This window comes from Quercus robur, chromosome 4 (assembly GCF_932294415.1).
Source record: "Quercus robur chromosome 4, dhQueRobu3.1, whole genome shotgun sequence".
Classification (NCBI taxonomy): Eukaryota; Viridiplantae; Streptophyta; class Magnoliopsida; order Fagales; family Fagaceae; genus Quercus; species Quercus robur.
Genome location: NC_065537.1, coordinates 28,678,961 through 28,702,812, shown reverse-complemented (window position 1 = coordinate 28,702,812; position 23,852 = coordinate 28,678,961). Strand labels below are relative to the sequence as shown.

The following is a 23,852-nucleotide window of genomic DNA, read 5'->3' as shown; positions in this document are numbered from 1 at the left end:
AACCAAAATTAAATTTCATTTCTTGTCTTTTTATTTCTTTGTTTTTCTCAAAGTATTTGTTTGTATCTACCAATAGCTCAACTGACGTTTACCAAGCAAAAAGTTCAACTGTCAGTATTTTATAGTTGTATGGCACACTGGTAAAATTTTTTTAAAATGAACGGAATTTACACAAAAGAAACAGCAATCGGCATGCCATCAGGCACCGCAGAGTTGCAGACGCAGAAACCTAAGGCGTAAATTATTAGAATTTGACAATTTATTAGACTACACCGGATTTGATCCAATTTTTATTTGGATGCATGATTTGATCGAATTGGTCCACACGGCAAGCCATGTGAAAGTGAAAGTAGAAAGTGTCAACTCATGAAGGTGAAGCCTTAGGGGCTACACTAGTCCTTAGAATCCACGATGACCTTGACCTTTTCTTAACGGGACCGAACATGCTAGGAAGCTTCCAATATCTAAAATAGCTTGACTATGTAAAAACTGTAATTTAAAAAGTATTGTGAAAATATATATTTAAGAACTCATTATACAAAAAATATCTTTAGTACTATATTCCTAATAACGTCTTTTCAAAAGTGAAAAAGCATAATTGTGGATTTGGTATGTGTGTGCGTGTTTTTTTTTTTTAAAAAAGTGATGACATTTAGTCTAATTAGAGGGACCTATAGTTTTTAAAATATTTACAAAAGTGCCATTGTGCAATGTTATTTGAAAATTAAAGGGTAAATTACAAATTACACTCCTAAAATTTGGGAGTAATTGGATTTTACATCCTGAAATTTTAAAATTTGGATTTTATTTCCTAACATTTGAGGGTGTTTAGTACTATATTCCTAATAACGTCTTTTCAAAAGTGAAAAAGCATAATTGTGAATTTGGTATGTGTGTGCGTGTTTTTTTTTTTGAAAAAGTGATGACATGTAGTCTAATTAGAGGGACCTATAGTTTTTAAAATATTTACAAAAGTGCCATTGTGCAATGTTATTTGAAAATTAAAGGGTAAATTACAAATTACACTCCTAAAATTTGGGAGTAATTGGATTTTACATCCTGAAATTTTAAAATTTGGATTTTATTCCCTAACATTTGGGGGTGTTTAGATTTTACACTCTAACGTTTCAAAATTTAGATTTTACACCCTATATTTTTTGGATGATTGGATTTTACTCCCTAAAGTTTGAAAGTGTTTGGATTTTACATCATAAAATTTCAGAATTTGGGGATATAAAATCCAAACACTCCCTAACTTTAGATGGTAAATCTAAATTCTGAAATGTCAGGATGCAAAATCTAAACACCCCAAACTTCAAAGGGTAAAATTCAAAATTTGAAACTTTAAGGTGTAAAATTCAAACATTCCCAAATTTAAGGGTGCAATTTACCCAAAATTAAAAAATGGTAAGAGGAGTTTTCTATTTTCAGTATTTAAATATCTTAAAATGAGCAACGTAATTCAAACACTCCTTCATAAAATACCTGAATGTTCAAATAGTGTATAAAACACCTTGAAAGTTTAGACCCCTAATTTACAAATTACCAATTCAAGCTTATCAACGAACAATGTACGTGCGGAAAATGTAAATAAGCTAAAACAAAATTAATAACATAATCTAAACCAAATAAAATTACATTCACAACAGAAATTAAATGGCAAAGATTATGGAAGAGAGATGCAAACACAATAGGTTCAACTAGTGGAGTGCTAATCTGCCCAATAGGTCCCACTTTTTGGATTTTTCAATTGAAAAATGTTAAAGTTACAAACTATTTTACATTATTTTTTTACAAATGGCTAATATTGTAAGTGATTAAGTAAAAACAATTGTGTTAATGTTAGGTGCTGATGAGAATCAATAAGAATTAGCCACATCAACAATTTGTAAAAATGTTGTAAAATAGTTTTTATGTGTAACATTACTCTTTTCAATTTAATTCTAATTTTTACTATTGTTTTAAAAATAATTTAGAATTTCTAATATAATTGGATTTTCTTTTTTCATATTGCTCTTCCATCATTCAAACTTCAATTAACTAATTAAATAAATGTAGCATCTAATAAGATAAATAAAGTTATTTTGAAATTAATTAAAAGGATAATATCATACACACTAATAGCTGCCTTCTTTTCTAAATTTTTTCTAGAAAAATAGTAATAATAAAAAAGAAGAGGAAGAAGAAAAGAAAGAAAGCTACTATTCAATGTGCTTGCAAATGGTTCCCTAATGGACTAATCATAGATTTAGATGATTAACTCATATTGGCTTATAGGCATTTCATAGCGGTGATGGTGATTATGTACACTGACGTTTTGGCTTTCGAGTTCGAATAGTAAAATTATTAATTCTAACCAATATAATAATTATTATTATTTTTTAAAAGTCAGTAATCTTTGCAAGTCAATTGCCACATTTGGTTGTTATCAATAAAGATATTTAAGATCTGTTTGGGTACTACTTATTGCTGAAAACTGAAAGTATTGTAGCAAAATAATTTTTAAATATGTGAATGGTGTTGTGAGACCCATTTTTAATGAAAATTTTGCTAAAAAAAGATGTTTATGAGTCCCGTGAACAGTGCATGAGACCCACATTTGGTTCTTATTAGATTCTCAATTAAACTAAACACAGGAATAGTTATATTCTTAGGCATTCAGATTGCAATGAATCACATTCCAAGGAATCTAGGTGCCGAAGTAATGTGGATTTTCTCGTACCAAACGCCAAATAAACTTAACTTCACTTTAGGATTAGAAAAAAAAAAAAACCGCAAGCAATTTGATTCAACTTTCTTCTTTAATTAATGAATTTTATGTCGAATTTGTTTATATTGTTATTAATGAATTTTATTTTTTATGTCAAATTTTTTATTTACTTTCATATGTGCCTGAGATTTTCTTTCTATCTTATTTTTTTTTTGTTATGTTTAGAATTGATTTTCTTTTAAGTATTTGGGTTAATCTCCATATTTATATTGACATTTTTTCGTGAGTTTAGTTTTTGGGTTGAAATTTCTACTAATTTTTTTTTTTTTTTATTATACGTGGTAGATAAAGCATCTCTATTTTTTTTTTCTTTTTTTTGAGAAATATCAAAGCTGCAACGTATGTTTTCCAGCCTAGGGAATGATAAATTTTTATTTGATATGTTATATATAAATTTGTTGAATTTGGTTTGGTTTTGAAGTAGAATTTGGGGATTCTATAAATTTTGAAGTTTTAAGTCTTGGGGTTTTTGGTATTTACGTCTCAGTAGGTTGATCTTAATTTTTTACCTTAAATGCTTTTTATTTAGGTTCATGGGATTTTTTGTTTTCTTATTAAAAGCTATGATTTTTGGTTGATTAATTATTTGTTTGGATTCAATATAAAAGATAATGGAATTAGGTATTATAATTTAGATATTGTTCCATATTTTGAATTGTCTATATTGTTATTACTACGAGAAAGTCATATTACTACTCAAATTTGAAACCTGGTGTGTCTTCCTCATATCATGGTATTTGTTTATATATTTGCAGTTTATATTAGTTTTGAGTGTGTGTGTATATATAACTACTGGGAGTTTTGTTTTATTAATTTAAGAATTGTAAATTACTTTGTAGGTTTCGGTAATTATGCACTTGCAACGCAATAACATTCAATGTTAGACAACACTTTTAAATTATGGAAAAGTATAGAAGTTAAATATTTCATCATTTTTTTTCAGAGTCAATAGCTTTTTCGTGCATTGCACAGGTTAGCTACTAGTTATTATTATTTTGATAGATACAATAGTATTTTAAATCTATAACAAGAGCTAGTAATTAAGCTTTGGCGTTAAAAGGAGTGGAACCATTAATCTCTTATTTGATGACAAAAGACTAATTAAGCTTCATGAAACCTATTTCATTTTATTAATCAAAGACAAAACTGGACAACTCGGTAAAAATATATCTTTAATTCTCACGTAAATACAAAACAGAACCACTCTCCAGTTGGTTTTAAACTGAGTATTCAGCAAATTGCTTCAAGCCTTCAACTCTCCTATATTTCTTCTATCACTCCATGTTTTCACTTTTTTTTCTTTTCCCTTTTATCAAAGCTTACCCTTTTGTGTATGTGTGTGTGTGTGTGTTTTTTTTATTTTTTTATTTTTTGTTTGAATTTGCGGTTTCCCATGCTCCCTAATCTCAAGTCTGTTTTCTAAATTAGCACAGTTCACGTACTAGTTTCCAATTTCCATTAGGCAAGGCTGTTTTTGTGACAGTATACAACATTGTTTTTTCAGCGCAAAGAAATATATATGATAATAACTTATATTAAGGCAAATTCAATAGATCTTTATACGCTGTTACTTTTAGCATCCCAGATTTCATACAAAGCATTTTCAAAAACAACAGTGCAATATGTGTGTCTTACGTGAAAATCCCTAAATTCCCTAAAACATAACAAAATGCAAGCTTGTGTTTGAAAGTTGAAATGTGAGTTCCACTGGCAGGATTGTGAATACAAATTTATTTAGTTAGAAACGGTGTATTCAGTATTCATGGGCTGGATTGGGCTGATTGTGCTTGATTTTGAAGATTGAGCTAGGTCAAACTTCAGTGTAGGTACTGGATTATGAAATACATCTTGGAATGGACTTTATTGTAGATGGATTTTGAAAACAAATTATCTGATGGGCTTATATGATGGACTTTGGGTTTGGGTTCGATATGATATCCAAAAGCCAACACTATGTTCCAGCAGGCGTGAAAAGATTGGCAGGAGAAGCCTTGTTACTACTTACTATACTTTCCAATACCATTCGTTTTTCATGATTTATGAGTTCTTTTTTTTTTTTTTTTTTTTTTTTTTTTTTTTTTTAATACCATTCTATTTATTAAGCTATTTTTTCTAATGCATATCTCTCTACTCTCTCTGTTGCTTGCACGTATACATGGAAGCATTAAAAATCACGGTTCAATATATTCTTTTGTGCCACATTCTGTGTGTCTTAAGTATGAATGCCACAAGAGGTCAAACACTAGGCATACATGTCTATAAGATACAGTATCTGTCTGCTGTAAATTGGGTTAGACTTGGGAAAAGAATCTTCCTATGGCATTATCGTTGGCACCTAGTTGGAAAACTTCTACTTCAATTTGGAAATATATAGGATTATATATGATGCAGTAATTAGCTATGAGGCTAAGGTGGACTCGGTCCTAAAAATAGAACTTTGGTTTGGAAGCCTGCTAGATCTGCGGATCTAGTCATAATTTAAAGCCAATTAAGTCTCATAGATCTAAAGGAAGAGGATAAGGCTAAGTGGACCATCACCAAGACAGGTTGCTTCTCTTGTGCAGCCACATACGAGGCATAAGGCTGAGGTGGTGGACTGGTGGAAGCTCTTGTGGTTCAACCTTACCATACCAAAGCATGCTCTCATTGGCTTATTGGTGATCAAGAATAAATTAACCACAGAGGTAGGCTGTCCCAGTGGGGTTACACAAGTGACCCACTTTGTGTGCTATGCAGGGGTTGTGTTGAAAGCATGAGCCATTTCTTTATTTAGTGATCTTTCCGGACACATGTTTATGGGGATTGGGCTGTTAGGAACCTCAAAGGGAAGGGACTTACAGCATCCATATATAAAATTGGATGGTGGCCATCTATATATTATATTTGGTGCCAAAAGAAGTCTATCATCTATAATGGCCCAATATTAACTATGGAGCAAATCCTGTTAAAAAGTAAAGAAAGATGTTTGAGGCAAGCTTGAGTTCAAAGAAAAATTCCTTAATTCCACTATAAACAAGATTCTTTGCTGACTTTGGGGCTTAAAAAATTATATTTTGATCTCCACGGCTCAATGATCTTTAATTTCTGCAGTAAATTGCGGAATTTGTGTGGATTTTGAGTTATAATGGAGCTGCTTGTTGGATAAATGGAAAATGGCAAAGGTTTCGATTTTGTTTGTGGTAGTAGGATGCTGTACTAACTATGGCTGATTGTATTGCACTATATTTATTCACTTTGCTTGGGTTATGAGTTGCATTTGAGCAGTTTACTGAAGTCAGCTGTTTGTTTTTTCCTTGCAAGTAAATGCAGCTAGAGGTGCAAAAACAGACTCTGGATTCTGCAGATTGTTGCTGCTATAGATTGCCAATTATCTACTAAGGCTATTGCTGTGTGCTAGACTGTTTGCTGTGTGCTTGGAAGGTTGATTGATTAAACAGGTTTTCTCCTGTTCATAGTTCACAGATGTTTATTTAGCTTGTGCTATTAATGCACAGGTTAACTCTGTATTTTGGTTTGTTTTGTTGGTCGAGTGGGCTTCTTTTAGGCTTAGTAATTTTGATAGCTGAATGACCTTTTGTTCTTTGAATAGATTGTATTCTTTGTTTCTTTTTCAATAAAACATATATTCGAATTTGAATCCTTGAAGAATTAATTCTAGGCAGTGAAGGGTGATTGTTCTTGTGTTTGTTTACAGTCTTATATAATAAATTGAAACTTAGATTGATTGTTATACTCTCTAAAGCCACAAGATACTGTAATCTAGAACAAGTTTAAAGGGAAATTAAACAAAAGATCCACTTTTATTTGTACACTAGAATAATGCCATATATCTTTGATGTGTTCCCTTCCTATAAAAGGCTTTAGGAATTGAGTTGATTATTAGTACAAACACAGTCACACATTATATAGTAGTAGAACAAAGCACAGTACATGAAGAACACTCCTACACCAGAAGAGAGAGAAAATCACGACTCCAACACTAGAAGTGAAAAAAAAAAAAATCATCCATTGATCCTTTCAAAAAGGGATATTAAACTAGCATAATATTATAACATATCAGGAAGAAATGCCTAATCCCATGCTTAATCTAGGCATTATTAAAGACATTTAATTTCTTCTATTTGTTTCACGCCTCTGCAATTCACAAAAAAAATTCTTTAGCTCACCATTTTAAGCCTTGATAACATAAGAAAAGAGATAGGAATTATTACAAGAAGGTTGTGGGTTTTAATAAGATGACAATTTCTGTTTAGTATTTTGATAATGAATGAGAAATGAAAATCCAATTTTACAATTAGCTATGATAATCTCCTCAAAATTAATAAAAAGGTCAACATAAAATCTCCATGCATTTTTAATAGAAGTATTTGGGGACTGAATGATATCAAAGTAAATGAATAGGGCATACTACTTAACGTAGTCTTATAATCAAAACTAAATACCCCTTACTTGATCTCTACTTGGTCTGCCTCTATGAATCCCCAAACTAATGAAAGCACTTTTTATCAATTGCAATTCCCTAATGACTTCCTCCATACTCATTCTCTCTTTTGGGGATTCCAATGAACATAAGATTACAATGTTAAGAATTGAGAGTGAGCACTTTTGCATGTCAACATCAATATACCTTGAATCCTCAATATTATTAGCTTCTTCTACTTCAATTTCATTATCATTGTCATCTTTTTCTATTGCCATCATTACCAATTCTTCAACTTCTCTTGGCAAAAGCATTGGGTCAAAAACTTGAGCAAGTCTTTTTGGTAATGTCATCTTAACAAAATTATGGAGATTCAAACCATCTTTAAACATATCATCAGTGGGCATCCTCCGTGTAAACATTTCTAGCATGAGAACTCCATAGCTATATACATCCCCCTCATGAGTTGATGCCTTACCACCCATGCCAAAATCTACAACTCATGGAATGGAAGGAAATAAGGAAATTCTATCTATAATGAAGTGGATTAAGGTCTATAAAATGCAAATTCAAAGAAAATGAAATGAATCTATATAGAAAAATAATATGACATATGATATTACTTCCGCAATGGAAGGAAAATGAACGAAACTTTACCCCAAGGGGCCAAATTACTTTTTTTTTCCTGCATGTTCAATTTGATTGAAATATATGCATACAAAGAAGATATGAAGCTTAGCCAAAGGATCGAATGTCCATTGCCAAATTAACTTATGAATTTCTTAGAGTATGAATATTTTTTTTGCGATTAAATATTTTATTTTATTTTATTTTAAATTTTATGTAAAATTAATCATGTGCTTGTTTGTACTCAAGTGAATGTTTGTTATAAGAGACAAAGAAATAGTAAGCAAGAGAGTAAGTTAATATGTTTATACTAATTTTACAAATATTAAAAAGCTTATATGCTCAAATATACAAGTAGTTAATTCTTGTCTTTTGATAAAGTGACAAAGCGAAAGGCAACATATTATAGGATTGTTAAGGATTTAGAACTAAATAAGAGAGGTTATACCTAGAGCAACATAGCTGATAGATCCTTTTAACCCAATTGTACTAGTACATTTCTGGGAAGAATCATTGGTGCTTGTGAGGAGTCTTGCTAAACCAAAGTTGCTTACATGAGCAATCATCTCACTATCGAGAAGAATATTGCTTGGCTTTAAATCACAATGTATGATTTGTTGCTGACACTGATTTTCATATAATTTAATGCAGAAGCCACATCAATCGTAATAATTATTCTTTGAAGAAAGCTCAAATTTTTTGATTGATTTTTGCAATCTGTCATTGGATGTAGCCACATATCTAAGCTCTCATTTGTCATGAATTCAAATACAAGAGCTTTAAATTCATTGCCATTATAATTGATACTAGAGCAACATGTTAAGATCTTCACAAGATTTCAGTGCTGGCCATTTCTTAAGACATTGCATTCCGCTAAAAAACTCTTGGTAGCTCCTTTAGTTTGAAGGTTTAGGACTTTCACTACAACTAAACATTTCTTCTTGATTAAGAACTCCTTTGTAAACTAATCCAAAACTACCAAATTCAATCAAATTGTTGAGGGAAAATCCATTAGTTGCTCGATGAAGCATTTTCTATGAAATTGTTGGAAGGAGATCCATCTTTGAGACTATAGAAGGTGAAACTAGGACAAATGCAACCACACAAAAAGTTGTGGTTCTTGATCTAGAAGCAAGGGACTTTCTTGATTTTGTAACTTCAGGGCATGTTGGTAGTTGCAACTGCGGAATACCCCAACAAAGCTTATTGTTTCTAATAATTGATGTTGCATTTACATTTTTGAAAACTCCAACTGTTGGTAGTGTGCCCTCAATATCATTGAATGAAATGTTCAAATATTTTAAAATTAAAAGTTTCTCTAGAACCTTTGGAATAAATCCTAATAAGTTGTTTCGCGAAACATCCAAAAGTTCAAGGCCTTTCAAAGAAGCCATGGATGAAGGTATGATTCCTTCAAAGGAATTCCCTTGCAAGTAGAGATTTTTTAAATTCACTAAATTTCCAATTGTTGCGGGAATTTCATTAGACAAGCTGTTTTCAGAGACATCTAGAAACTTGATATTTTTCATATTGCCTAGTGCAACCGGTAATTTGCCACTAAGTGAATTGTGTGATAAATTGAGTAATAGCAACAAAGAAAAAAGAGAAAAAACCTGTTGAGGTATAACTCCACAAAGATAATTTTGTGAAATATCCAATTGTTGTAAACTTCGGTAGTTACCAAAACTTGGAGGTATGCTTCATTCCAAATTGTTTTGAGATAGGTCCAATTTAACCAATTGAGTGAGGTTGCCCATGGAGCTTGGGATTTGCCCTGACAATTTGTTCCCTGGTAAAGACAATCCTTGCATCTTCTAAAACTTCCCAAAATAAGTAGGTATCACACCTGTGAAAAGATTCTCATCCAAGTGCAAGAGAATTGAGTTGACAAGATTCTGCAACGCAATAGGAATCGTTCCAGATATTTGGTTGCCTTCTAAATATAATGCATTAAGTTGTGTCGACAAGTTGCCTATAAAATTGGGCAAAACACCTTCGAATTGGTTTATTGCAATTATCAGCACTTCCAATTTGCTATAGTTTCTTAAAGACATTAAGAAGTCCAAATCCCTTCCTAATTTATTGTGACCTAGACTTAGCACTTCAAGATCTAGTAGGTATCCCAAATTAGTCGAAATTGATCCCACCAAGTTGTTATACGCTAGTTCAATTATTTGAAGCTTAGATGTGTTGCATAAAGAACCAGGGATTGGCCCAACAAATTTATTACCACTAATTTCAAATAATTTGAGATTAGGGAGAGTGAGGCCTATGTTTGCTGGAAGAGCGCCACTAAGTTGGTTGAATTCAAATCCTAATACGCTCATATATGATAATTGTAAAAAGAGGATGGGACCATACCGTTCAGCATATTGGATCCAACTACGAAAAATGATAAGCTTTTCAAACGACCTATGCTCTTTGGAATATTTCCCTCTAAGTTATTAAAGGTTGCTGAAAATAATTGGAGAAACGAAAGATTTCCTAACAAAGGTGGGATTCTTTCTGTCAAATTGATTTCAGCAACCAGAAAATAAAGAAGCTTTGACAAAGAGCCAAGCTCCATTGGGATTTTCCCAATAAGTTTGTTCCGTGATAAGCCAATTACCTTGAGTTCAGAGCAGTTGGTCAAGCTGGCTGGAATTTCTCCTCCCAGCGTGTTATTTGAAAGATTGAAATGTCGCAGTCGAAAATGACCAACTTCCTTTGGAATTTCACCATAAAAGCTGTTGTCTTGGAGGTTGATGGCTGTAAGAAAGGTGAGGTTTCCAATGAAAGGTGTAATGGTTCCACGCAATTTATGCCCCTGTAGTGCCAAGGTCGTGACTCTTTGATGGTGGCGGCCGCATGTAATTACATACCAATTGCAGAACTGAATAGAATAATTTCATAAGCTCAAGACAGCAGCTGGGGCATTAGTAATGGATTCTTTGAATTTGAGCAAAGCCAAACGGTCAGTCTCGTTTGTTGGAGTGGCAGAAGAAGTGGTAGGATGCAAGCATAGTAGGGTAAAGAGTAGAATCATATCAGGATGACCATGGGTAGGGTATGGATCGGTATACCCATACCCTACCCGAACAGCTTACTCACTCGAATATCAATATCCATTTATTTATTTATTTAAATCCAAAACATTTTAAATTAAAAACTAACCAATTCTTCCTAAAAAAAAAAAAAAAAAAAACTAACCAATAGTTTTATCACCCCTCCACGTGTATTTTTTCCCACTCTTTGGTTTGTTACTGTATATATATATATATATATATATATATATATATATATAGGGTCCGTTTGGATTGAGCTTATTGTTACTGAAACTGAAAACTGAAAACTGAAAACACTGTAGCAAAATAATTTTTAAATGTGTAAATAGTACCGTAGGACCCATTTTTAATATTTTTTTAATACGTGAACAGTGTCAGCACAGTACGTGAACAGTATATTTACTGTTCATAACAGTAAAATTTGTCCCCCAAAAGTCAACAAATGCGGGCCAGAAAAAAAAAAAAAAGAAAAAAAAGAAAAAAAAAGGAGAAAACGTGAATGGAGAAAACGCAAACGCAGAACGAGGGGGCCAAACACCCTCATATTATCTCCTCAAGCAACAGAAACTTAGCTCCACCTTAGTCGTTAAAAGAAAATCCAAAAGTAAAATCAGAACATAAAATTTTTTGAGCAAGCAAACAAAGATTGAGAGAGAGAGAGAGACCGTGGAGAAGGTTGTAAACACAATCGGAGATTTGGAGGAAGGTAAGGGCGGAAACAACGGCGACGGGAGTGATACCATCGTAGCATGGAGACATAGTGGAGATGAGAGAGAGATCAGCTAGTCTGACCAAGGTGGAGTAGCGTGATTCGTTCTTCTTGATGGTCCGCCTCCATCACCGTTGCCAGAGCCGGCGAATCTTTCCGATAACTGAAAGAATCCTCTTCGTTGAAAAAACGGTGATTTCATTCCTTTGCAATCACATCCGACGGAATCACCATCTTCACCACCTTCGACGAAGAAGACGATGGCTTCTTTTCCATGAACTTCTTCACCATTGTGGCTAAGTTGGGATTTGAAGGCTTGGATTTGGTGTGGGGAAGACAGATCAGACGACTTGGAGGACTTGACATTTGACAATGAGCGTTTTTTTTTTTTTTTTATACAGAGTGATTTTGTCTTTTGACGACAGAGTGGGTTTTTTTCCTTTTTTTTTTTTTTTTTTTTTTTTTTTTTTTTTTTTTTTTGCGGGTTAGGTTTGGATAATATTCATACCCTACCTGAACAATTCGGGTAATATCCATACCCTATCCAGTTAAACTCTACCCATGAAGAATCGGGTATTACCCGGAACATTTGGATTAGTTAGGGTTGGATATCCATTACCCAATGGGTATGACCATCCCTAATCATACGGAGGTATGTAGAGCATAATATAGGAAGATTGGGGTTGTGAAGCTCCATTGGTTTGGACATATGCAAGTTTGTATTATATATGGGCTCTTATAGTTATGGTGTAGACGTAAATTGTACACTTTTGAAATGATGACATAGACAAATATTTTCCTGCCTTAGTTGACGGTCAAGCAAGTGAAAGTTTGGTTGCTCTACTTAATTATTTTGCTTTCAAAATGATGACATACACAAACATTTTCCATTATGATTAATTATTATGATTTCACTTTCTTGGGAGTACATTCCTTATTTTTAAATACTAAATCCTAGAAAAAACTTACCAATTGAAAAATAGTATCAATGCACTTCTAGAGTGTATGAGTAATTCTTAGGTACTCCGGAGTACAGAGAATTGTGCTCCCTCCTCTCACATTCATGGTGAGGTTCATTTATTAAATTCAAGATGAGGTCCACTATAAATGTGAGAGGAGGGAGCACAATTTTTTTGTGTTTCAAGAGTGCCTAAGAATTTTCCAAAGTGTAGAGCAACCAGAGCAGAGTTTGGTTGCTCTAAACTCGCGTAGTGCATTAATGCCAATTTTATATTGGTAAATTTTTTCTAGGATTTAGAATTAATAAATTATGAATGAGCTCCCAAGAAAGTGAAAGTAGAATAATTAATCATAATGGAAATTTAGAAAACAAACCTTAGTTAACGTGGGTGGAGCATACACTACCCTCAACACCGTTTGTTTTGTGTCATAATATTGACTCTCTTCATTTTATCCCTTATTTTTCTATTCTATTCTAATTTGTATTTTATCACTAAGAATATCATATTTTGTTGAACAAATTACACATATTACTTCTTGGTATAATAAAATATTAATTATAAATTATAAATAAAATTAATAGTTAATAGTTAATGGATTTAGTTATTATTACATTGAACTTTTTTTTTTTGAAAAGTACATCGAACTTTTTATATATAAAAAATCATTAAATATTTTTAAGTCTAAACTTTCCCTCATATATGTGTGACGCAAGGGAAACCTTGTACGAATGCATAATATGCATAGAAATAGTAAAATGATAATATAATCTAATATACTATTTTCTTAAGTTGAGAGAAACTTTGTGAAAAAAGTTTGGGAGCATATCACATCGATAGCAAGTAGCAACTACTCTTAGGAAGCATTTGGTTAGTTGTAATGTGCATTGATGTGATGCACATAATGATAACTAGTCGCTAACTCGCGCTATGCATGGGAAAGTTTGGCAATTATATTTTAATATATTATACATATTTGTTTTCTTTATTAAGTACTAATAAATAAATAAAAGACAATTAATTTCATATTAACATGATATAATATTATATATGTTATCTCTAGAGTATATATGAACAAATAAATCAAGGTTAATAGTAACTTGAGGTTTATTTCATAGGTTCATATAACAATTTCCACATTAAATTTGCAATAATATAACAACAAAAACTACATGCAGATAAATACGAAAATTATTTGTTTATGCTTGTATGCTTCCACTTCTCATGGATGGAAATCTTCATTACTTTGCTATACATTCTATAGAGGGATTGTATTTTTGTATAATGTAGTCTCATTTTTCACCTCAAGGCAAAGTTAAACATGGTCCTAAAGAGCAACCAAAAGTTGTTTTCAAGCCCTTAGTGGTACCCTAGATACTCCCAAAAGTGCAGCTTATATGCCTTGAAAAAGGAAATAACTTATTAACTTCGTTGGCAATAACAAACAATAAAAAAGACCTCCGTATGAAAATGTCCATTAACAAAATAATAATCATATTCTTTAGTTTCACTAATCCGTAGTTGAAAAAAAGTGAGGTTTTAATATTAGAGAAAATACATTTTCCACCAGTTTCTTCCCTCATCCTTTTAACAAAATCCTCCATATTGTAATTAATGCAAACATTAGCTCCACTATCCTTCCAAGCAGCTAATTTTTCATCGTTCCTTGCCAAACACAATCTAAAATACATTATACATGGAAACTAAACTTATGCATGCATTAGAAGAAAAGTGATATTGCACGGTTAGCAACAATATTGAATTGCAAATGTACCAATACTCTTGTGAAAATGAAGTTTTAATATTCATCCGTTATGCATTGGAGGTACCATATATCATACATTGTTGTTAATACTATCATCAATCACATATATTTTCTAACTTCTCTTATCACAGATATTTTAGATTTTATGGGGGAAAAATTAAAAGAGAAAATGTGTGTGTGTGTGTGTTTTTTTTTAATTTATTTAGAAAGAGCTACAACAGCAACCTTCTCAGCCGGACCATGTTGTCCTTTATTTTATGGTTGTAGTCAATGAAATCAACACTAAGCAAGCAAGAATTTTAGTTCAAGTTGATCAGATGATGCATGTGAAGAGTGGCAAAAAAATATCTTTGAATGTAAACTAGGATTCCACTCATCATATCATAACTTAAAGATGGGACAAAGTTTAGCTACAAAATTGGTTATAGCTTTAGGCTACAAACTCACTCAATAAAATAAATATTACTGTATATTTTGAAAATTTAACCATTGAATTACATGTTCTTTACGCTCTTAATACACATATCAATTTTCGTGTCAATCTGATATTATTTACTATATAATCTATAATCTTATATTTTATGCATAATTTTAAATTACAAAAACTTGCAATTTAAAAATTTATTGATGACATAGCTATTAATCTTTAATTTTCTTGAAATTTTGCAAACATGGAGGATATAAAAAGAAAACATAATCCAATGGTGGATTTTTCAAAATTCATCTCCAATAAAAAGATATTGAGTGAGTTTGTAGCCTAACGCTACAATCAACTTTGTAACTAAACTTTGTCTCTTAAAGATTACTTCCAAACAGCTCTGTTACGTTAGTGAAGTCAGTAACAGAAAGCATAGCGATGTGAAGGTCTATTGGCATATTAGAGACTTGTAGTAGAATTTAACTTGCCATTTTCTTTATGCCTAACATCATAAAGAGAAAAATTTGACTTAATATACAAAGAAAATAGAACCTTGGAAAGAGAAAAACTTTTGGATAAAATAGTATTAAAATTACTACAAATTGAATCAAACCAAAAATTACGCCTATGACAAACTAAACACTTTACTATTGAATAGATACAACATAGCCTCCCCTAACAATGCTTTGCCACTAAACACCTTTGCGATTTTCTAAATCCAAATATATATATATATATATATAGCCAGCCCAAGCCAACTTGAATAATGAGGAATTACATTTAGGATGTAATCAATTGAGATTTGAGGACTAATTTGTACATGAGTTTTGACATCTAACATGATTTATATCTATTAATAAACCAATAACCCACAGATTGGAAAAAAAATCTTAAAAATTATTAATTTCAAAAAATTTTCTAAAATTAGAATGTAGCATAAAATCAAGAATGCACAATCCAAACATAAATCAAAAGGTGTATGAATGAACACATTAGATAGTCCAAACAATTATATTTCCACCATTCAAAACCAAGACAACATATCCCCAGTTTGCATAATGCAGAAATGCACACCTCAGGTACAATGTCTAAGATATTTATGATTATTGTGATAAATAAAAGTAAATAAACATAAATATAGAACTTAGTGGGTCATCATCAAATAGTTCATGACAGTTAATCTATGCTATAATCCCAACACCTGTATAGGCTTGTAAACTAACATAAGTGCAAAAATGTCATGTAAAACCAGTTGCTCTTAGAGGCCTTTTGTCGAACACCTAGCAGATATAACCAAGAAATAGAACTTGGTTAATCCAGAGGTGCTGTAATAGAGGAAATCAATATTTCCAGTACCTAAAGAATATTTAGAATAGTGGAATCTACAAATTAGAAACATGTTGATACCTCCTATTAGAAGCAATAAGATTTTGATCTTCACTATTTACATCAAAGGAAGAATTGCTAAGCATGAAAAGCCATAAAATGTTGGCTTCAAGAAGATTTATATGCTTGCACAATAGTGATGGTGACCAATGGAAAAGGCTAACCGTTATAATAGTACTTTTTTCTGCTTTGCTTCTGCTTCTCTATTTCATCAATAGACATGATCTCTATTTCAAGTAATTTAGCCTCAACATTGCAAGTGAAGGCTGTGGCCAACCCTAGGAGTATATTTCTGCAGGGAGTAAGGAAATCAATTAAGATAGCCCATTTAGTTGCACGCTCTATACTCTCTGCATCTTTGTATTACATCAACCCCTTTAATTCACAAAGCCTACAATTGTCTTTCAAAATTATATACCAAATGGCTAGGACCAAGTCCAAGTTCAATTTCAATCCCACAACCGATACTCAAGCAAATCAGTAAAAATCTCCAAGGTATGACCTCACATTCACATACCCACAATTCATTTCCAAATTTACGCTCAAGAACACCAAGCCACCTCTAAATTAGACCCAAATTCATTCTCAATGAAAACTTTTAAATTTGCAGAGAAATTCCCAAACGTTAATGCACAAAGCCACCTTAAATGAATCATAAAAAAAACGTACATATTTCTTAGTTTTCTCTAAACTTTCACATACACTTGAAATCCCTAAAGGAACCCAATAAAAATTATTATAAAAAAATTCCTTTTGAATTTTAAATTTATCTGTAACTCAAAGGCTCACAAATCAATGCCTACACAAAAACCTTAAACAAAAATCCAAATTTACAAAGGGAAGGAAACCACATTAAAATTGCAATAATATAACAACAAAAACCACTATTAGAAATTGAACTAGGAAATTTTGGGGTAACACTCCCTTGGATGTGTGGAAACTGGAGAGGGACTTTCCCATTGATCCAAGATGGTTTGTTCTTGAAGAGGTATGATGAGGCAGCCTAGAGAGAAGAAGGCTTTTAGAAGAGAGTGAGAGAGAGAAACAAAGAGAGGAGCGTATAGAGAAAAAAGAAGAAGAAGAAGAAGATATCTGTAAACTGTTAGGATATATATATATATATATATATATAGTTCTTTTATTGGGAATATGAAACGGGTTTGTAAATACTACCCAAGATTCAGAACGTTCTAATGAATCAGAACATTGTTTCTTTAAATTAACATAGGCTACTAACCACCAACGTTACTAAGAATATCAAAACGTTTAAACCACTAATGAAAGGTCACTTGTTTTCAGGTGTTTTAAATGTAAACGTAGCTGGTACAATAAGGAGTGGTGTTTTATGAAAGTTCAAATATGTGTATAAACACCCTTGAACATTTAGACCCCCAATTTACAAATTAACCAATTCAAGCTTTATGTCAAACAACTAGTATGCGGAAAATGAACATAAGCTATAATATAGAATTGGATAAACTATCTAAGCCAAATTAAAATCACAACCCACAGCAGATAATAAAAGGTAAAGATAAAAGGGAAGGAAGATGCAAACACAAAGACAACACGCAATGTATTATCGAAGAGGAAACCAAAGCCCTCGGTGTAAAACCTCTCCGCCGCCCTCCAAGCGGTAAACAATCCACTAGAAAATGTAGTTGGGATACATGGATAGCAATAGACCCTCCAAGCCTAATCTACCCAGTGCACCTAAGCCCTCCAAACTTCTTGCTCCAACAAGGTTGCGCTGAACCTTTTTCTTTTCTAGCTTCCCGGATTCCGCTACTAGACCGTAGCATCAACTAATGTAGATTGATTCCTTCCTAACTGCTTCCTAGAAAACCAAATAGCCCTCTCACAGTGATGAATATGGTGAGAACAAGGTTTTGGTAAAATGCCTCTCAAGGATTTGACAATGGAGAGGAAGAGAGTTGAGGAATTTGAAGAGACTCTAATGTATAGATTGTAGGTGAATCAATCTTGTTTTTCTTTAGGGTTTCTCTCTCAAAATTCTCTTTGGAAGCTCTCTTTCATTTGTTGGTATAATGGGTATTTATACTGGAGTGAGAGGAGAATGTGAAACGTCAGGATTCACAAAACAGGGGTGGCTCGCGGCTTGACCTCGCGACTTGACTGAGTCGCGAGATCCAGTCACGAGATAACCGTATGGTCAGTTGTCCTGTTTTGTCCTGTAGTGCTCCAGCTAACATGACTGTTCACCTTCTGGCACGCTTGGCACATGTGCTGCGTCTGGCGGCTTGAAGCCGCGAGCCACCCACGAGAACAAGCCGCGAGTTTCTGTTTTCTTGCACACTCTTGAGCAATCAACACTCTATCTCACTCACTACCCTTACAACAAACCCACCTAAATACAGGGTTACTAAATGCTGAAATACAAGCAAATTTGGCACGGAATAAAGCCAATAAAATGGTTGATTAAATTCAACCTTACGTTTTATATTATATATAGATAGATATAGATTTCCAATATTAATATAGTGTGAGGAGAGGAAGAGATGAAGGAGTTAGAAAGCCAAACTTTAGCATTCGGAAGCTGAAGGGTTGCCACCTGAGATTGTAATCCTGGAACAAAAAGGGTTGCTATTTGAAATTGTAACCGTGAAATACAAAAATGGTTGCGGTCTAAAATTGTAATTGTGAAAGAGATAGGGTTGGAAATTATTTTCTTTTTATTAGGATTTTTAAATTTAGAAAAACTATTTCTAAATTGTAGGACAAATTCAGAAAAAAAATAGTAATGACATGGCTGTTGATGTGGCTCAACCTGAGTATAGCAACATTAAATGCTACGCTTCAGTTTTTAATAATAATATATAGATATAAATGTGACATTAAGGTTTTTAGTTTATTTTATTTTTTTTTAATATTATCATAATCTAAAATTACAAAATATATAACATTACCTTAATCTCATCACCTTCCTAAATAATGTAATATTGTATTCTTATATTGAAATTATATTAATGTAAGATTACAATAATGTAACATTATGGTGTAATGTAATATTAATTTTGTTCTCCCTCTCTCTCTCTCCTGCATATTTCATTAGTTTCATATGGTTAAAATGGTCAGGAAAGAAACAATCCTGAATAGGTATTGTCATACACTATTTGGTGATTACGAACAATATATAAAATCGTTTTTAGTACAATGTTGTATAGTATTGACTATTGACAAACATTCATTTTCCTAAAATTTTGAATTAAGTCTCCTGATATTCTATGGCTCAGTGTGATTGTCAGTTTCTTGGATTTGTTGTTTAATTCATAGTTCTCAAGCTATTATAAGTAAATATAGTCAATGTTTTAGGGATGGCTATTGGTCTAGGCTTTACTTCATTCATGAAATGATTTCTTGAATAATTTGTATTTTAAACCTGCTTATTCAATTTCTTTACATTCTTTCCTAGGATTCATTTCTTATTTTTAGGTTTATGCTTACAGTAATGAACCCAAAAAATAGGTGATTAGATGTACGAAATGTCAATCGTAATTTTAATTAGAATAAATTTTTATAAAATGCTCTAATGTAGAAAAATATCAATTTTCAAAAGCTTATGTAGTAATGTTAGAAAAAAAATTAATAAACACCAAAAGTTTTCATTTTATATTATATATATAGAGAAGTAGTTACTTGACTTTCCACTAATATTTATATGAAATCTTATCTTTAGATGACTCCGTTGTTAATTATATAACCTAATACATGATCTTTTTTTTTTTTTTTGAAACAAATATACACATACAAAGGAGAGGAAAATAGATTCTAACACAAACGCTTAATAATTAATCTTAATTTATTTAAAATTTAAGTTTTAAAATATGCTTAAGCCTTTTTTTTTTCCTATTTTATTTAAGCATAATTTATTAGCCAATATAGACAAGTTCTTTTTCTTTAAAAAAAAATTTGAGTTCCAAAATGAATTTAAATATGGTTTTAATATTAAAACAGACCACAAAATTGGAAAATTTGATTTCACTTCCGGTTTTTACCAATTGAACCAGTCGGTTTGATCTAGTTTTTAGAACATATATATATATATATATATATATTTTTTTTTTTTGAAAGGGAACATATTCTTAAAATTAAAAAAAATAAAAATAAAAAGCCCATAAATCACTTTAACCGAAAAAAAATGCCCATCAATTACCTTCCAATAAAAGCCCATAAACCCCTATCTCTAACAAAACTTTTTCCCTCACATTCCCCAACCGTACCTTACTCTTCTACTCTTCATCTCCTTGAAGAGTAGGAGAGGAGCTCTCCTGAACTGGCTGTGAAGTTCTCCCGGTCCCATTCTATTTCTTCTACTTCCTTTTGTTTGGTTGGTTAGAAAATGGGGAATATTAGCCACAAAAATTCACACACAAACTACTTCTTCTAATCAATGAATGAAACATAAAAAATCTAATGACAATTCTAAAACCTTTGAATTTGAGAGCCAATCTGAAGTATAGAAAACCTTTTAGTTTCATGTTTCTGTTAAGTTTAGACATTCTTGCTTTAGTCTCTGTCTTCAGCTTTTCATTATTGTTAGAAGCCAAGTTATTGGTACACTCAGAACTTGGAGAGTGGTAGAGAATTCAATAGAGAAATTTCTTTGCTGGGGATGAAATTTGAAGTCTAGGCCTTTTAATTCTTGCTTTGGTCATAGTGTTTATAGGAGCAATTTTAATGGGTTTATGGTGGAATCAGAATTTGGTCTTCTTATTAGGTGGGTGGTGAGAATTTTCGTTAGGATGATGTTGATGTTATAGAAGTTTGTAGCTTTATTTTTTGGGGCTTAAGAATGATATTGTAGGCGTAGCATAGAGAAACCTACATTTTCCTGACATTGATATTGCCCAAAAATGAAGCTAAGCTTCATACGTGGATGTTTTCCTTCTAATTTATCAATCTTTGTTAATCCCTCTATTGTACCAATCTTCTTCGACCCGTTTGCTTTTCTTCAATGTCATCCCCACCCACTTCTTTGAAGCCTCAAATTCCTCTCTTTCTAAGACCACCTCTGCACTCAGCTTCTGTTTCTGACCTCTGGAAATGGCATAATTGGGCCAAAAATCTTGCTTCTTCGGTTGGGACAACTTTTCTAGACTCCGATGATGGTCCAGACTTGGGCATATTGTGCAGGGAGCTTAAGTGGCTCATGGAAGATGCAATTGACATGAAAACTTTAGGAATGAGGGTGAGGGTGAAATTGACCCCACCTCCCATCTTATATAATACACCTATTATCCGCTTATTAGAACACAATAATTCATCACAGGTTACTTTATCTCTGAACTTATCCTCAATTCAATAGTCTGAATTTCAAAGAAAAGCTTAGTATAATGTCTCATCAGGGTCCTCACGAACACCCACCTCACGGAGGTCCTGGTCCTCAAGGACCTGGGCACCATGGAGGTCCTGGTCCTCAAGGACCTGGGCATCATGGAGGTCCTGGTCATGAAGGTGGACATGGGCATGGTCAAGGAGGAGGAGGAGGAGGACATGAACATGGTCATGGTGGTGGACATCACCAACATTAGGGAGATGCTACCTTGCCAAGGGTAGTACCATCATAATATTAGCAAATAATTTGCTCTTTGCTTTGTAAGTCAAAGAGCAAAAACTACCCTGTGTGTTTGTGAAAAAAAAATTTGAAATCTAGATGAGTGTGGTTTATCCTAAGTCTTCAGGTTAGTGAAGTTATCATTGTAATGTAATGGTTCCAATTTCAATAATTTTACATGAAAACTCACTAACAATGATAGTTTTCATCTCACAATCCATATATTGGACCATGTTACAAGCTAAAATGAAATGCAGGGAGTTTTTAATTTGCTTCTAGTAAATCATTTATTCAACATAGAAAGTGATAGATAGCCTCCAACTTTTTATTTTTATAGGTAAGATAGTCTCCGATTTTAGATCATCTATTTATTCAACATACGAGTGGATCTTTTTATAATAGAGTGACTAAATTTTCACTTTCTGTGTACTAGGGCGTCCCTTTTTTGATATCAATAAATCTTATCACTTATCAAAAAAAAAAAAAATTTACTTTAGCCAGCAACTTACTGGAACTCTCCTTTTTCCGGGCTTGGGATCGGCATGAACAAAATTTATGTGGCCGACTTTGATTAGTTTGTTGAGTTTATATAGCTGACCCTGAAATTTTGGGACTAAGGTCTAATTGTTGTTGTTATTCAACATACAAGTCCTCCATTTTTGCTCGTGAATGTACTGCTACTATATCTAATGAAATTTACTGAAGGATTATGTTCAATAAGATGGCCAAAGCTTTTACAGCATTCTTGATTCCCTTTTTAACCAAACCCTAGCCACTTATATGCTACCTATAATAAACTGTAGCCCCAATTATCATGGCTGTAGTAATTGTGTCCTGTGTTCTTGTGGTATTAGAGGGTTCAATATCAGGAATGCAAGGGAAATCTTTGTTGATTACTTAATAGGTTTTCTTTAAATTAAAGTTACTAACATGCACAACTCTCCTCATTATTTATAGTCTTCAATTGCATTAACAAGTCATTATCTAAGGTTCCTAACGCAAATGCACTTGTAATGGCAAAACACAGTCATTGTCCTGGCAAGGACTTCAAAAAAATCTTGTAGGTGATCAGTAATAATTTTAACTACCAGACACCTTTTGGATAGTTTTTTTTTAAGACATCAATGTCCAAATTATTTGGACTTCAAAAAAAAATGGGAATAATTTTCCTTTAGTAGTTATCAAATTTGCTTTTCTTTTTCTTCCTTTTCTCCATTTCTTAGAAGGCATTCAGATGTTATAAATGAAAGTTCAAAGAATACTAAATTATTTTTCATTGTGGGGGATGAGGTAAATCTGTGATGTTTATTGTTAAAACAACACTACAAATAGTAAACTGGATACGCAATGAATGCTGAGATCAAAATTTCCTCTAATGTAGCTCAAAGTTCCAAATATCCCTGCAGCTCTAAGTGCTGTCAAATTAAGAGGCATGAGAAGAAGAAGAGGCTGAAAAGAGCTTTGGCATATTTTTTCTTCTTTGGGATTGGTGGCACATTGATGCAATAATTTGCTCTTGGTTTGACAGCAATTGGAATAATAGGGAGGCTTTTGGAAATTTAAGTAACATTAGGGGATTGATTGCTCAATTTTAAACTTTAGTGGGACAATGCAGCTTAGTTGATATAGTAAATATTTGTAATTAGCCTTTTACTTTACTATGAGAAATCGAAGTGTATTAAATTTTTAGTTTTCTTAATTTTCATTCTCATCTTTTTCTCCTCTTCCTTCCAGCAAAATAGAATATCTCTGATTTCTTTTCTTTCTTCATCTGCACTTTATTACAAACCACTCAGGATGTAATTGAATTAAGGCAAGGATCATGGTTCAAACCATTGAAGGATGTGGAACGAAAACTTGCAGGTATTGTCAGTAATGCACCGTACATACCGAGTGACAATATCCCTGGGCTATAAGCTGAGGTTGGTAGACATGAACCGAGACTTGCATTAGTTGGTGGTCTAAATGGCATGGATGATCTTCTCCATCTTTGCAATGGGGCTGCTTTGATGTTAAGACCTGGTGGATTTTTCATTTTTGAGGTATTGATCTTTTAATACCTAGAAGCCAGAGTTCAAAATTTTAAATGATCATACTACCTAATTTATATTATTTTTCAACATTTTCTCAATGATAATGTTATAGAAATAATTGAAATTGCAATATCTGCAAGGTTGTTTTA

At 32.5% G+C, this 23,852-nt stretch overlaps 1 long non-coding RNA gene and 1 pseudogene across 1 annotated transcript; both read left to right on the top strand.

Moving 5' to 3' along the window:
• Window positions 1–5,010: 5,010 nt before the first annotated feature.
• Window positions 5,011–6,407, top strand: LOC126721083 (uncharacterized). The gene is made up of 2 exons (XR_007653804.1): window positions 5,011–5,454; window positions 6,080–6,407. It is a non-coding gene; the product is annotated as an uncharacterized LOC126721083 (long non-coding RNA).
• Window positions 6,408–20,322: 13,915 nt separating this feature from the next.
• LOC126721703 (uncharacterized) lies at window positions 20,323–23,852 on the top strand (annotated as a pseudogene).